Raw genomic sequence first — 12,993 nt, forward strand, 5'->3', positions numbered from 1 at the left:
CCAGGCTGAGGGACAGCCATGGGCTCGCCAGCACACAGCACACACAGATCTGCTTCAGGCATCTCTCGGCCTGGAACCAGTGGGACTGGGTGTCAAATGCACGCAGCTCTGGCTTCCTATTCAGTCATTCTTTAGACCCAATTCCTAAACATACACTGCATCAGAGTCATGCATATTTTAAGTTCTTGATACACGTCACAAAATCTCCCTCAGGAAATCTTCCTTTATGTCATCAGCCGCAGGCTATGACAATAGTATTTTCATTCTGTGCTATTCTTACGAAGCACATGATTGCACAGAGCAAGCTCTCCTGTGTCAGGGCTGGGCCTCAGGTCTTCTGTGGGATAGGCGAGTGATCTGGATAAAACTCCCTCGCGTCTACACAACCATGATTCTGACCCAAGACACGTGGCTCATGGCTTGGAGAACAAGGCAGGAACATCATTTCCAGAGGTCCTCTGCTCCTCCGCGGGAGTCTCCCCAACACAGATCAAGTCCCACACCAGTCCCAACACAGTGGGGAGGCCAGCCCTATGCCTAAGCCTCCACAGTTCCTTGTGTGGGGACTTCCTGAGAGCCATGGCTGCCTTGCTCTGTAGAGTGGGCTGGCCTCTCTGTCCTTGCTCTGCAAAGTGGACTCACTCCTCCCAATGGAAGCAGGAGGAGCTCATCTGATTGGACGACCAGAAGTAGGATGTAGGCACCACATGGCTTAGTCTCTCTCGTCCCTCTCAGGGCCTTCCTCCCTGAAGAGGGTGGTCAGCTCCAGCTGCTGTGTCCTCAGCCAAGCCATAGACCTGACAGACCCTGTCGCCCTGTCCTGGGGATGGCCTTTGTTCAGAGACAGGAGAGGGGGAGATGGACTAACGCAGAGCAGTGTTAGCGAGAGCACGTCCTCTGCACAGCTGTAACAGCGACGAGGGGCAGGGTTTCTTCACCTTCCCAGGGCCTTCACCTACCTCATCATCGGTTCTAGACAGAAGAAAGGGGTGTTGATTATGAGCTCCTAAAGCCCTTTTAGGAGCCACTTTGAGGATGGCGGGGACGAAGATGGACAGAGCTAGAAATGGAAAGGCAAATGAGACGAGCCTCTCTTATTAAATGCAGACGCCCCGGAGAAGTGGGTCAAGAACCATGCAGACCGGAAGGTCCTTCCGTGCTGTCCTAGGTATTACCGCGTTCACAGACACCTGGGACTGGGGAGCCCTACATCTCACTCTGCACACCTCACCCCCAAATGTCCTTTTATGCCTCCACAGTGACCTCCCCTCCACTGGTATGGAATAGTAGCTTTGGGCATTGCCTTGTATGTTGTGTGTGATGCATGCAGGTGGGGTACACGCAACCATCTCTGTGATTGTGTGGGATCTACATGTATGATCTGCATGCCCGAGTGCTACCTGTGGTTTGTTCATGTGATGTGCATGAAACACCTGTGCTCTTTGTGGGAGGCACGTGTGCTTACAAGCTACGTGTGTGCAGCCGTCAGTGCTTAGGAGCAATGCAACAGCTTTGGGTGTGTCTCCCGCACATTTCCTGACCATAGGGAGCCTTCTCCTCACTGCCATGTACTGACACACTGCTTCTGTGATTGCCAATTCTACAGCAGGTGGAAATGTTCCTACTTGAGGGGCCCTCTGTCAGTTGAACACTGGTTTCCTCAAGATTCTTCTGACCTTGGACTTGCTTTGAAGAACCAACCTAGATGCCCTTCAGTTGATGAATGGATAAAGAAACTGTGGTATATATACGCAATAGAATACTACTCAGCCAAAAAAGAAGAATAAAACTATGGCATTTGCTGGTAAATGGATGGAGTTAGAGAATATGCTAAGTGAAATAAGCCAATCCCCAAAAATCAAAGACCAAATGTTCTCTCTGATAAGTGGATGATAATACATAACAGAGGGTGAGTGGCAGGGGGTTAAGAGAAGAATGGAGGCACTTTGGATTGTGTAGAGGGAAATGGGGCAGGAGGAATGGGGGGAAGGGGAGATAGTGGGCTGAGACAGACATTATTACCCTATGTACATGTATGATTACACAAATGGTGTGAATTTACATTGTGTATAGCCATAGAAACAAAAAGTTATACCCCATTTGTGTACAATGAATCAAAATGCAGTCTGTGAAAATAAAAAATAAAAAAAATATATTAAAAAAAGATTGCAATGGTTAGCGTTAGAAAACACAAGCTCCTTCCTTATTAGGTATAGACAAAGTAGTAAAACAGCTCACTGGTTATCCATGAGGGTTTCCACTTTTCTTTCTCAAAGATATCAATATTTTAGGAAGCAAATGTTCCAAAATAAGAACCAGGCATAAGCAATGGAGCTGAATGAAGATGTCACCTGTCCCCTGGCCTGCCGGCACGGAACACTTCATGGCCACACAGTATGGAGCCCCACGTTGATATGACAAGAATGGCCTGTCCCTGTTCCCCTAGGACCCCACTGCCTACCTATGTCCTCTCGAATTCCTTGGCTGAACCGGGAAGGAAGTGCTCTTGTCAAGCTGATGGGACACCCTGTCCACAGTCCCACCGTGGCACATCAGGAGGGATGTGGCCACTCTACGTGGGCATCAGCCTCACGCTCTGGGTTCCATCCTGAGCCAGCAAGAGGTTTGCGCTTCACATGAGCAGCTCCCTGGTCAGACTGAAGTCAGGGTTTTCATGCTCAGGGCCCATGTGGCTGAATGAAAAAATGTTGCTTGTCCACTGAGAAATTCCTCTACGTTCTACAAGGAAAGGCTGTCTGAAGCAAGAGACGCTCTCTAGAGGAGTATGGCCAGTGCTCTCAGAGTGACATGTTACAGCCGAAAATGTGTCATGGGCCATGGGGGAAAGCCATGGGGTCATTCATTCTGGTGCCACACTGCTTCCACCAACCTGGAATTTCAGCCCTTTCTGGCTACAGATAATCGGGCAGAATATATTTACTGATTTTTTTTCCCCAAAGGAAAATGTTTAAGAAAAAAACACCTAAGAGCTTTAATGCCCAATAAAATATGGGATTTCTTTTTTTGATGGAAAATTACCAAAATTACAAATAATCTGATACCTGGTCTCATTCTACAGTACTGTACTCTGAGGTTAATAGAATCGACCCTGGTATTTTAATAATGACATGCATTTACAAATAAATTGATGTCCGAAAGCATTTTTTTTTCAAAGCGGTGCATTCATATAACTTTACATATAACTTTACCTGGGGCACAGAGGAAGTGATATTAGATTTTCTTTTCAAAAATAGTATCAAAGCATTTTGTTTTCTAGAAGGCTTAAACAGAACCGAAGACAAAAAGTCTTATTTCCGAAATGCTGGATTTGTCTCATAACATCATGCTGCCTTGATATCTTCTTTTATCTCATTGCCTCATTCAGCTATTCTCACATCTGCCAGCAAACAGGAGCAGGAACCTGGCCTCCCACCAGGGGTCAAACTGCTTAAGGTGATAACACCAGTCAGGGGTTTACCCTGCAGGTGAGCCCAGGCCTTGAAGGCTGCAGGGGCATAGTCAGGAATCTCTGCAGATGGCACTGGGCCAAGATGTCACCATAGAAGCCTGCCATCCCACTGCCCCTGGTCCCTGTCTGCCTGGCATAAACGTGGGGAGATCTGCCAACACTTCCCAGCAGTTCCCAGGAGACACATGTTAATGCCCCCGGAGTTGGTGGAAGTCCTTATCTACCAGCAAGCCGAAACTCTGTCCCTTTCCTGGTGGTCACCCATGCTCTTCCACACACATTTTCTATCTTTCCATCCTTGGAAGAGTTGGGAAGCAGCCCACCCAGAGGATAGACACGTCCTGGATTTTCATTTTACAGTCAAGGAAACAAAGCAAGAAACAAAGCAATTGGGGGTAGGCCCTGGGCAGGCTGGCTCCGAGGCTGCCCCTGTGCTGCCCTGTGCCACCCCAGCTCCAGGCCTCAGGTCAGGTGCATCCAGAGCAATCAAACCCTCTGCTAGGGTGGGGAAGGTATGGCTGAGGAATTTCTCAAGAGACACCTATGTCTTTGTAACAAGCGAACATTTTTCTCTTTATAAAGCATTTGTATCCTGTGCTATAAAGGGCTGCCATCATTTAAAGTTATTTTAAGAGGCTGCATTTTGGAGACCACATGCCCATCGAGCCCTTAACTGGTTCAGCCCACGTGTCTTTGCATGTTCAGAGGAACGTAAGAAGAATGTCAAGTGCTCCCAACCATGTCACGTGGCCCACAGGGTGGCCCATCTGAGACTATTTTACCTGGGAAGGGGCCAATTCTATCTTCGACATTTGAGAAATTCACCACTGTGCTTAGGTGACAACTCAGATCCCTTGTGACTCTGAGACACTATGCGTTTTAAAGAGGCTACTATTCCAGTTCTTCATCTAGTGATGGGGTGGACAAGTAAAAGGACCAAGGGGACAGCAGGAGGCTCCCACACACTGAGGGCAGGTGAGGCTCCTGGTCATGAGCCAAATGTCATCCCTTTGTCTTTTCTCTATGAACCAATGACACAGTGTCAGAGAAGAAAGGACATCACCACATTCGAAGCAGGTCCTCACCTGAACACAAAGCAGAGCATAAATCTGCAAAGACACCAGTTAAAAGTCAAAGGAAAACAAAAGGGAAAACGAGAACCTGATAGAGAGAGTCAAAGATGAACACTCGGAAGCTCAGGTGTCAAATTCCAGGAGCCTAGAATTTGGCTTATATAAAACAATGCTCTTTCTGGAGGAGAAAGTGATCTGGTGGAATTCTCCTTAATGCAGGTCTCAAACATGGGTGCAGGAAATCCCAATCCCATCTCCTTAGCACTTCCTGTGGCTCCCTAGGAATTAAACTAGTTGTATGCCAAGGTTTCAGAATTTCTGCTCTTTATGACCTTTAGTGAAGACCAAAACATTGTGCTTTGTCTAATAACATCCATTGAGCCTTGGGATGTGTCCTAGAATCTTCCTCTAATTGAAAATCTGTCCACATGAGGAGTGGTGTCAGGAAGAAAGGTATGAGGTAAACTGAAAGACCGACAATCTCAACAATGGATGGTATTAAGGCTTTGGGTTAAAAGATTGGAACTGAACTTCAGGAGGCAAATACAATTTGATTTCCTCAGGAAACTGCCATTGCAAAATAAATCATACTGCTGGTCAGGATCGTTTTCATCACACTCTTTTATCCTGCATCTGTTGGCAAGTCTTTTCGAATAGCATCCATCACGTTATCATTCCAGCTATATTGGGACTAAAGAATCATACTCCTCAGCGCTAGACCTCAAGTCCAGCATAAGAACAAGATGGAAATGAAGGGAGGAAGCTTGGAGAGACCCTCCCTTCCTTCAGAAGTGCATCCATAGGCCATCAAAAGCCAACTGAAGTACAGAGCTTAGAAGATCCCCAATATCTTGCGAAAAAGTTCCTCCCTCAAATTAACTCACTGAGAACACAGATCCCCTCTGAGAAGAGAACGCTGACTTAACCATGCGGAAATCCATGCTTGAACTTCTCACCTCAGTGACTGTGAACTTGAAGTCCACAGGGACTGGTTATCTTGATTAAAAGATGAAATGAGGAAAAACCCAGAGTTCCCTATACTCACACCCTGTGGGAGAACAGCACACAAGTCCCATTCCCTGACTCAGGGTTCCCTCCAATTTTGCAAAGGAGGCCACCTGGTCCTGTTTCCGCCCATTTATACCAGTTTTGACTTCGAGCACACAGAGCGACTTTAGCTGCAAGGTTTAGGCACTCCTCACGTAGGGAGAGAGAAGGACTAGCAAAGTGATGTTCTGGGGTGGTTAGAAGGATGGAGATGAAGGAGGAACGCAGTGACCAAGTTCTACAATGAAATGCCCTTAACGAGTTACTCGGAACTTCACAATTCTGAATGGGGGAATCCTTAGGTCTTCATGAGAAGTTACGCGAGGACCCCAGCACCCCACCTGATTGCCCCTCAGTTCTTGCATTCAGAATGGAGCCGGTCACTTCTCCCTCAGGAGTGACCTATTCTGCAGGTCATTTCTGCAAAGCAAGGTGATTGGATGGCTTTCTCCCTATTCTCCTGTTTCAGCACAGCTCCAGGCCGAGTTTCGAGAGCACCTGTGATTGCACAGTCTTTCAGTTAACGTCAGCGTCTGCGCAGATGAGCCAGGGTTTCCTGATGGTGCCTGCTGGCTCCGTGATTTTGGGATGATCGCACCAGGTACTTTGTCAGCTGAATAGACTATCAGGATTGCACATCCCCATGAGGGATTATTAAACTCTGGTGTCTGGCTCTCCCCAGACCCTCTCCCTCAGAGTAGTGACATACACAACAGGAAGACACATTTAAAGTGTTTTGACTCAGTGGTCTCCAGAATGTAGGAGCCTGTGACTGCATGCACATCCCAAGCTTCCCAGTCGTAGAAGCTCTTCTGAGGACCTACAGTAACCAATATACAATTTGCCTAATTTGTGGTGATTTCTGGAGACTTAAACATTTAAAAAAAGGAAAAAGAAATTTTGACACATTTGAGTTCAGATTTTTCACCAATCTGGACCTATCATCTCTCTACCTAATCTGAATCATTTAAATACCATTTGTAATTTTCCTATTCACCACAACATTTGATCCACACCTACCCATTAAAAAACTTAAAGCCAAAAGGTGTTCAGAATCATTTTAAAAGGTGACCAAGGCTATGGGATCCTCCAACTTGGGCATCCGAGCTTAGGAAGAAACAATGACCCACTCTATGGAGAATACTTTCCTTCTGTGGGCACATGGGCCCCTCTGTGGCCTGCTGTGGGCACATGGGCCCCTCTGTGGCCTTCTGTGGGTACACGGGCCCCTCTGTGGCCTTCTGTGGGTACACGGGCCCCTCTGTGGCCTGCTGTGGGTACTCGGGCCCCTCTGTGGCCTCCTGTGGGCACACGGGCCTCTCTGTGGCCTTCTGTGGGCACACGGGCACCTCCGTGTTGCTGCCCCATCTGCAAATTGCATGGTGATCTGTTCATAACTCCACTTATAATCCACAAAAGATCAGATAAATTTAGAATTAAAACAAGGTTCAACCTGCCCCGCTAATTATGACTGCGTAAGAAAGCACCTCATGAAGGTCAATGGATCTAAATGTAGAAAGTGATAAACCAGAACTAAAAAGGGACAAGTAGACCTCGAATGCAGCAGGACAGTGGAGGGATGAGCTTCCACAGAGGCACAGGAATAGCAGCAGAGGCTTGGCATGGTCAATTCCGGTGTGAACTTCAGTTGAGCATCTGTGGGCAAGCAGTGATTACAAATTCTGTCAAACAGTCACGGACTCCTCATGAAGGAGACAAACAAGAGCTGTGATTCGCAAGGTGTACTCTGAATTGGAATGTCCTTTACAGTTGGACCAAAATACACCACACAGAATTGCACTGGGATTAAAAAAATAAGTAACTGCTTGGATACAAAACTGAAACTATTTGCAAAGTGGAAAACAAAATATTTCCTATTATAAACTAAGCATGGTTATTCCATTAATTATACTAATTATGAAGGGGGATTCCTGGCAGCAGCTTCCCTTGATAAAACAAAAGGCTCAACTGAAGTTGGAAGTAGTATCTCCTAGAGTGTACTCTGGGGTCACCTCTGCCCCTGCCTTCCCCTACTGCTGTGCTTTTCTGTTGACCACGTTCTGTAAGAACACACAAGCCCATTGGCACCACTCTGCCTTCTGGTCATTTTCTGCTATAGAATACATATCAGTTTTCCTAAAACACCAAGTGAAATTTCATGTTGTCCCACAGGGACATGATTGCAGCCAGGTTTCCCCGTTAACAGCAGTGACCACAGTCTAAAGGAGCAGGCTTTGCTTATGACATGTTTTAGTTTGCTAGAACTGCCATGAGAAAATACCACAGACTGGTTAAAAAAACAGAAATTTATTTTCTCACAGTTCTTGAGGCTACAAGTCCAAGATCCAGGTGGAGGCAGTTGGGGCCAAGGTTCGTCTTTGGTTTTGTAGATGGCCATCTTCTTGGGCCACCTTCATGTCTCAGTCCATCCTGGCTGGCATGACAGAATGTTGTGCCTGGGTACCTTACGATGAGAACAGCTCTGGAGGCTGGGATCCAACTGCTGAAAAGTTCGGTGACAAGGATTTCAAGATGGCGCCTCGAAGGCTGCATCCTCCAGAGAGGGGTGTGCTGCCTCCAAGTGGTGATAGGCAGAGGACAAAGAGGCAAAGGGGAGCTGAGTGTGCCCTTTTGTAATAGCACCGTTCGTGGCCTGATGGCCCTTTAAAGGCCCCACTCCTAACACTTTTACAATGGTAATCACACTTCAGCATGAGTCCCAGTGGGGACAGTCAGGCCACGACATCTCACATCAGTTCCTCTTGTGGATGCATATCCCCAGTGACTGTGTGTCCTCTTCTTATCAGGGCATCAGTGAGATGAGAGTCTGCCTAATTTATCTTAATGGCCTCTCCAAAAGGCATTATTCCCAAATATGGTCACATTCTAACGTGGTTAGGTTTCGACATGTAAATTTTGATGGGGATCAATTCAGTTCATACCAACATGATAATAAGTTTTAAAGATGATTTATTTATCACCAGGGACACCATTTAAAGATTAAAGCTGAGATGTCTTAGAAATTTGAGGCTAGTACCTCTTGAAGAAATATCACCTACCACTGAAAATGATTTTATATGGAAGAAGACCAGACATTGATTAAATTACTTCCTTCATTCAACAAGCATTTGCTGAGCATTGATTTATAGTCAATTAGATTTAGTATCCCTCCACCCAAGAAAGCAACACCACTGGAATAAATGGGATAAAACAAGCAAAAAGAAAAAAAATTCAAAATATCTGCTCTCATGGCCTAATCACCTTCTCATGAGCTGAAGAGCTGAGATTTCAATCACAGCCATGAGGTCCTCGGGATGATCACCTTGAGTTTTCCTACCACTGGGGACCCTCATTAGCTGATTATCATAGGAGGACATATGGACCTCGTGGTGGAAGGAAGACTCCTGATGAGCTGAGCGTATTTTCTCAAATATTATTTTTAAATTTTACCTGAAAAAAAAAAAAACCAGTTTCCTATGTTCACAATGCCCTTAGTTTTATAATTTTTTATAGTGCTCCTAGGCCAAAGAAATTCCTAACAATTTTGTTTATTATGGAGAAAGGTCATAAAATGACTTAAGTATCATGCCCTAAAAATGTGGTAGTTGTTACAAGAAACAATACCGACCACTATTGAAATAAAACATAGCATTTATATTTCATTCTTCAACAACCATAGCACCTTACTAGCGATCTGTCCGTAGCCAATGTGCTGTTGAGCTTTCATAACCTCACAAAGCTTGACTCTGATTTAAAACCACCACCCACATTTCCCATTCCATCCAAGTTCTGCCTGTCCTGACTTTTACTCACAGCAACAAGCAAAAACCCAGCTTTGCAAACACATGACATCAACAAATGAGTGTGGTATGATTCAATGCCGGAACCAGGGCCACTTCCAGCTACAAGCCTGCAGTGTCTGACAGATGCTGAGTGTCACTGTATTTCCCTTGAATATCTAAAATGTCCTGGAGCGCCCTAGGGTTCCTTGGCACACTATTTGCAACTGTGTCATGAAAGAAATAATTTCGACAAACTAAATATATTAACTAAATAATAATTTTAAATGTGTTATTAAAATCATGGTAGATTGGCTATCCACATTTTCCTTGGTAAACTTCAAAAACAGAAAGCTTCATAAAGTAACAATTTACAAAAATGGCAGGGTGCACAGAAGTGTCCAGGACTCACAGCAGAGGTACTGGTACCCCACAAAGACCCAGAGTCGACAAAAGGAGGAAGAAGCTAGAATCTGTAGGAGAGTTGCAGCCCAGCAGGAGCTGGGGAGGAGCAATGTTGCTGCCATCCTGTGTTCTGGCAGAGAGGTGACTGGGGACTCAGCCCTGACCTGCCTCCATGTGCTTAACCCAGTCCAAAGCTAGAGAGCCAAGGAGCAGGTGACACAGTGCTTCACATCAGCCTCCCTGGGCTCAGGGGAGAAGAGTGACCACACCTTGTGTGGAGCAGCACACAAGGACCACACGGTCCAAGCTCACCACCCGTAGCCTTGTGCAAAATCGCAGCAAACAAGCCACAGACAGACCCTGAGCTCATCAGATTCTCTCTCCAGGAATTTGGGTTTGAGTCTTGGAGCCTGAGCCAGGAGGTAGACGGCACCAGGGATGAAGGCTGTGTAAACTGGGTATTGGGGTTACCATTCCGGGTGCCTGTGAAGGAATCTACTAGACACACAAAAATGAGCCAACACACTTGCCTTCACAAAGGGAAGAGCAGCACAGAGGTGTGGAGTCTGGCATGGCCACTCTGAGGGTCCCTGAGAAACTAGGAGAGCTTCTTGGTTCAGGAGGTTGGGTCGAACTGTAAAGAGCATAGGATTGGACGTACTTCTATGGGACCTTCTCCAAATTTATTTGAGTAGTTTTATTTTCTGATCTTTGCAATCCACTCTGTCTGCTGACGCTCAGTAGACTCAGGAAGCTCACCTTACTTCAGTTGGGAATTAGCTTTGAAGACAATGGGAAGATGCTAAGTAAATCCAAGATGTTGTCAAAGCTGCTCAAACAGCTCCAATTTAGAATCACACAGGACCTTCCCAGCTTGTTGAGCCAGTGCTTTCTGGGTCAGCGCCTGGAGCCTCCTCTTTCTTGAGGTTACTTTCACGAAAAGTCTACTTGCTGCAGAGGTGTCTTCTGGTGTGCAACAGGGAGCATGGAGGGCCTTTGTCCCTGGCTTCAGGAGGACACTGCCTTAATGACAGGAATGTTCCTGCTGTCCATGAGCCCCTCAGATCATCCTTGAGTGCCAAGAGGTGAAAATGCTCAGGATGTGTGCTGCTCATGTGAAGGAGTGGCCCTGTGAGTCCAGGGTTGAGGCTTTGAGCCACATTCAGGAGGAAGCTGGGGACTGAGGTCAGTCACATGATGCCTGTTGAAGATCCCCTGCCCCAGAAAAAATCCTCTGGACACCAAAGTTCAACGGAGCTTCCTGGGTGATGAAAGGCCGATGTGCCGAGAGGGGCCTTGAGTACGTGGAATGTGTGATCAGCTGGTCACAAGTGCAGCAGCTGAGAGTCGCTAAAATGTGGCTGGCATCTGAAGAAAGAGGAAACCTGGGGCAGTCTGGACCCCTGAGTCATGGGGTCTGCCCTGTGTCGGGTGGTTGGTGCCACGATGGAACTGCAACCTGCCCACTGGCATCCATAGAGCTCCCTTTCCTCCCGGGGATGTGTCTCAGCCATGAGGGCAGAAATGCTCTGGATCAGCACTCTAACGGTAGGATGCCGACGCATGAGCCACCATGTCCGTAGCTGGCTATCTGTGCCTCCGCCTCCCCTGCTCTCCTGGGGCTCCTCCAGTTACCCACCTCGCAGCTCGGCTTGCAAGCTCCGCCAGTGCCTGCCCATGGGGACAGGAGCCCTCTCCTAGTTTTTACCACTCTCCTTCCCACCCCCCACTCCCTCTTCTTTCATCTGTCCCAGGGGACCCAGTAAGAGACTAACAAACACAGGGGGACAGTTGCTGCTTCCTTCCCTCAAACAGAACAAATTCTGGGGTGGAATTCCCACTCCCTGGTTTTCTGCAGGGTCAGGCTGAGGTGGGGCTTCCCCAGCACCTCCACACAGCTGGGCACCACATCTGCCCCCTCCTCCTCTGTCCCCTGGCTCCAGAGCACTCCGTTAATTCCCCACATCAGAGCGGCCACCTCTGGGAAGTTCCATCAAAGATGGAACGCCCCTGTGTTGCATAAAGACCACACGCCGCATATCTGACTGTTTCTCTATTGTTTCACTGACATGTATGAAGATAGGTCTTTCCTGGGAGATGACAAGTGGCTTCCTATGCTTATTATGAAGTGTTCTCAATACCCAATCAAGTGACTTCTAAATGGAAAACAATTTCCTTGTTTGAGATCCAGGTTCATCTTTTTCTTGCTGATATCCAACGGGGAGAAATCGGACACACTTCTAAAGTTTTAAAAAAGAAATTAAAGCACTATGTTTTGGAGAAGAAGGAAAAGTTCAGTTAAGAGCTCCATCTATGCCAACATTTCATTTCAGTTTACTTTTCTGGAAGATCACGTCTAATGCACCCCTCATTACTGGACAGTGGCCAGGGTGTCATCAGGCACTGGACAGCACATGACCAAGTTTCTATCACGTTAATGTGTGATAAAGGCTAGCTTCTAGAGCCGTCTCACAGTTGCCCCAAGCGAGTCCTGAATCATGTCTCCCTGGGCTCGGTGCTTTATAAACACTGACAAGCTGGCAGGGAGCATGGCAGCCTTCTCCCACACCTTTTCAGCTCGTAAAGAAAATAAGACAAACCCCGAGCTCCCGATCAAAGCAAGTTCCCAGTGTCCCAAGTCTGAAGGCATTTCTGGTGCATTGCCATGCTTCCTGGAGGCCAGCCATAAAACAGAAATCCACCCAAGACCGCTAGAATTTTGAAGAACAAGTATAAAAGATTAAAAATACTCACTTCCATGCACCAGTGGATATATTCCATAATAATGACCCTGCCCGCCAAAAAGTCAAGAGCAGCACTGTTAGATGAATCAGGCCAGAGGTAACAACTTCTAAGGACCATAACCAAAAGTGGACACCCTCCTGGACAACTCACACTGTGGCTTGTGTTTTGGGATCATACATAAAATAGACATTAACCATTTGGGGACATATTTACTTCCTCATGATTTATCGATTTGAGAAATATTTTACCATCTTTCCTTATGGTTTTACAAGGCTGTTGGGATTATAAAATTGAACAGAAGCAGCAGGAAAGCTTACTGAGGGTTTCTAGTAGAGAGGATGCAGAAAGCTTCTTTCCACTAGGAAGGAACTGACAGTGTGGAGGGCTTCCCATGGACAGGCAGCCCTGAGAGCTGTTTCCCTAAGAGGGAAATTGAAATTCTGTGCTTGCTACAAGGAATGGTTTTCACACCTCA

At 46.7% G+C, this 12,993-nt stretch overlaps 1 protein-coding gene across 2 annotated transcripts in view; it reads right to left on the reverse strand.

Annotated features, from left to right (window-relative positions):
* Positions 1-12,993, reverse strand: part of ADCY2 (adenylate cyclase 2) — a 376,288-nt gene that overhangs the window by 175,306 nt on the left and 187,989 nt on the right. The gene's annotated exons all lie outside the window — the stretch shown is intronic.

This window comes from Sciurus vulgaris (genome assembly GCF_902686455.1).
Source record: "Sciurus vulgaris genome assembly, chromosome: 6".
In the NCBI taxonomy this organism is placed as follows: Eukaryota; Metazoa; Chordata; class Mammalia; order Rodentia; family Sciuridae; genus Sciurus; species Sciurus vulgaris.